Source organism: Ptychodera flava, chromosome 13 (genome assembly GCF_041260155.1).
Source record: "Ptychodera flava strain L36383 chromosome 13, AS_Pfla_20210202, whole genome shotgun sequence".
Classification (NCBI taxonomy): Eukaryota; Metazoa; Hemichordata; class Enteropneusta; family Ptychoderidae; genus Ptychodera; species Ptychodera flava.
In genome coordinates this window covers 22,407,964-22,412,099 of record NC_091940.1, presented here as the reverse complement: position 1 = coordinate 22,412,099, position 4,136 = coordinate 22,407,964, and the positions used below count along the sequence as shown (strand labels likewise).

General features: G+C 40.4%; 1 long non-coding RNA gene across 1 annotated transcript; it reads right to left on the bottom strand.

The window, feature by feature from the left end:
* Nucleotides 1-1,466: 1,466 nt before the first annotated feature.
* On the bottom strand, nt 1,467-3,927 carry LOC139147838 (uncharacterized). The gene is made up of 2 exons (XR_011555811.1): nt 3,611-3,927; nt 1,467-2,395 (listed from the first exon to the last, which is right to left on the bottom strand). It is a non-coding gene; the product is annotated as an uncharacterized lncRNA (long non-coding RNA).
* Nucleotides 3,928-4,136: the final 209 nt, after the last annotated feature.

Below are 4,136 nucleotides of genomic sequence, written 5' to 3'. Positions count from 1 at the left end.
TATTTCGACAATTTTCTTGTAATCTAGCAAGTATAAAACTTTTTCAATACATTGCATTTCGAAATTGCTTCTTGTATGGTATTAACCAACTCTTTTGGGAAAGTTCCAAGGAAATGACAACATGTGAAATGCATGCATTTCTACATGCCAAATGAGGCTAATACTTCATTATACTCAGTGTGGGGGTCATTGTATCTAAGGATTGAGGAGCGACTTTGGTTGAAGGAAAGAACAACTTATGCGTTACCAGAAGTTAAAGGACCGTGGACACACGATAGGGGGATTATTGTTGACGCGGCTATTTGCATACACTGGGCGAGTGTTTTTGAATTCTCATGTTCAAACGATGTTTTATCGGGGGGTGGGGGGGGGGGGGTTAAATACTTTTGGTAGAACGAAATGCAGCACGGCTTTGAAATACAAATATTCCTATAGGATATTCTCGATGATACGATCACTACCTGACTTTCTTTGATCCGTCGAAGTCGGCATGGGTTACGGGTTTTATAAAAGGTTACGAGTACTTTAGCCCTGCGTACCGTTCTGAGTGTTCCCGGCGTTATACAGCCTCCCACCGAAGCCGTATAACGCCGGGAACATACAGCACGGTACGTAGGCACAGGCGCTCCTTAGCTGGGTAGTCTGCTAAGTAGATCGATTTTCGGATCGATCTATTGATCCCGTAGTCGATATGCTCGTCACTGCAACCTAAATACTCACAAAACAGTGACGGACATATCGACTACGGGATCAATAGATCGATCCGAAAATCGATCTACTTAGGTTTATTTGTTTCTCAAGACTTAACTACTTTTAGTCATTCCCGCATCTTGCATCTTGCCTTCTCATCATATTGGCATAAATTGTGCTTTTTTATCAAAGCGCTGTTTTTGTTTTGTCGTTGTGGAATAGCTAGCTCTTTGCTAACTTTATCAGTTACCCCCCATCCCGCCCCGTCTCATCATGGCTTCAATGTCATTACCCAAATTCTCAGTTTTTCAGTCATTGGCGGTCATTTTCTACAATTGCCAGTTTTGATCAAGCTCTTCAGTGGTTGATCATCAGATGGTACCATCTTTTTGTCTGATTTCAATTTTGCTTTTTCGTGTTTAAAAATTCAATTGTCTTGATATGTACTATTCTGTAGAGATGTTTGATTTTAGTATTAAACGTTCATTTGAAAGTCTTCTTCTTCTTGGTCATCATCATCATCATCATCGTCGTCGTCGTCATTGTCGTCATCATCATCATCATCATCATCATCATCATCATCATCATCATCATCACCGTGTCATCATTCTTGTCATTGTAATCATCACCAAAAAACATCACCATGACAATGATCGTCGTCATTGTCATCACTTACATCGTCAAAATCACAAACGACAAACAAAGGCTCACTTACGCACAGAATCCCTCTTTTCGACCTCGACTGAACGTGTTAAAAAGTCAAAGCAGTCAATGTCTATGTATCACAGGCTTTTATTTGAAAACAGAAAAATTACCTACAACAACAGGACATATTAATAGGACATATTACACAATATATCAAGGATGAGTGACTTGTGTCGGTTTCTATATGAGGAGTGAAGAAGTTTTGTCGGTGGTGGTTTATTTGTTTCTAAAGACATAACTACTTTTAGTCATGTAAAGTTTTTATCGTTGGACCAGCAGACATATAATATATGTAAAAAATATGCGCACTAAAAAATCTTGGACGTGTAATCCTTCATTACACAATAGAGCTACCACGGTTTCGTGATCGCATCGAGTTCATCGTTGCTTTAGTTTTCGAAGATCATGTATCCAGAGAATGATGTATATCTATGGGTTGGATGGCTGAAGAATTGGTAGGTGTGGCCACTGGCGTAACTTAACTTGATCCACAGTCGATCACCTTCTTTGCAAGGGATAATTACGTCATTTCCGGTGTTTGCCAACTCGCTCGGCCCAGCCGTGCCGCTTCCCATCCCAGAATGCGCAGCGATGACTTCGGTATTATTCTTCATCAGTTTGACGTGCAGATTTCGATTGTAGTACTTCAGAGCGTTGAAGGCGATAAAGTAAGTTCCACTAACAGGACAGGTGAAAAATCCAGTGGTGGCGTCATAACCGTTGCCCACATTGGTGAACACGTGATCGAATATGACCACCTGTTGGCTTGGATTGGATGTCATGCCGGTGGTACGGGCTACCGAGAAAGCGACTTTCCTCTGAACTGGAGGACCCGGTGGGCCAGGTGGACCGGTGTCTCCCTTCATGCAGCATGGTAAGCACCCGCTCGACGGCGATAGTGGGTGCCCATCAATATTCTGCAGTGCGCCCTCAGTCACAAGTAAAGCACAGAGGAAACCAACGACTGAACACTTCAGGATGTTCATGATTGTCTCGCTGTCTGAAACAGAAATGCGTAAACATTCTTTAAGTTTCGCAAGGACACTGATCAAATAGCCATATTAATATATAGGAAGAATATTTGCATTGACAACAAGATAGAATGCGCCTCGGGGACAGACAATCGTGCTTTCAAATTTCTACAATTCTTTTCTGATCTCAGTGCCACTTGTTGGGCTTCATTTTAAGGCTCTTAAAGTAAGAAAAAATTTCACCGTCTTAGATTTTCCCTTTAAGTTAGCACAGGGAAGGAGTCAGTTTTGAATATAAAATATGGGTATATGTTGAGTAATTTGGTTTCTCTGTTACTGGTTACTGGTTTTTATTTTTGATTTGTGAAAGAATGGTTGAAAATTTCATTGATGAAATTTTTAGCAAAAGTTTAAGTCTTTCACCTCCGAGGCGTGTACTAACTTCAAGTAATATGCGCCTCGAAAGTGAATGACTTGAACTTTTTCTCAGAATTTGCCCAATGAAACTTTAGACCTTCTTTTACCAAAGCGAGAAATAAAATAATGGGTACGGTCACCGTGCAAAATTTGGTGTAGCGAGACAAATTACCTAAGACTTCCCGATATTTGACATTGAAAATGGCCGCAGTCCCTGTGTTAACTCTATGGAGAAAAATAAAATTTCCAATTCTCAAAAAACTATGACGGTGAAAACATTTATTTCACCAAGAGCTTTAAAATGAGCCCCCACAAGTGGTAGATCAGAAGAGAATTGATGTAATTTGAAAGCCCGAATTTCTGTCCCCGAGGTGCGTTCTACATTCAAGTTAACACCAGACCCCAATTGAAACAAGGCTACTAAAATGCCAGTGAGAAAAATTCCACAATATTCCCTATCTGCCGAGAAAATAAATTTCAACATTTGTACAGAAAACAATTTCTGGATCAGATATTCTTGTTCTAATGGAGTTTTGATAAATCCCAACAAAAATGCCAACAAAATAACTAGGTATATTTGCGTTGCAGGTAGCGTTGTACGAAATCTCAATGAGACCAGGGTTTCGTTGAGAGACAGTGGTGCGTCACATTCAGAGCTTCCCAAAACCCATTTGGTTAAAATGGCCGGGATATGTTTTATCTGCACGGATCTCCAAGTACACCACCGCGTAAATGCTTTACTGAAAAATGCGTTCTTTTGTTAGTAATATCTTTTTAGTAATATTGCGATAAAAAATCGAAGAAGGTAAGTACCTTAACATACTTACCTATGTCTCCACTTTCAGAAACAAAAACTGCTAATCTTGCCGCTCACAGCTGGATGCCTGAAATCGAACTCGTCTATACCTGACGTTTGAGAAACGTAGTTGTACTCGTACGATGCTTGTCAGTTACTTTCGACGTTTCTGACCAAACAGGCGGAACTACAGCGCTATTTATCAGGCTGAATAACACAGCCGAACGGAAAAGCTCTTATTTCTCAACAGAAAATTCTTTGTAATTGTCAAATTGACCGGATATAGTTCAAAGAAAGAAACAAACTTGTGTGTTCATGCAGAGAGAGACTGAACGTCTTGGGTGAGAGGTGGAGGTCTAGAAACGGTAAACACTTGACGCATTGTGCAGTTTTCCGTGAAATTACTTCTTTATGCGGAAGTTCCATTCTCCTTGACTGCATGCACACTGCACTCAGGTTAAAAAAATACACACACCAAGCCTTGACATGGTACATAGTGTTTCTTGTAAACAAATCCAAGTATTGGCATATTTAGGAATGTGGAGCCTCGTAGAAAT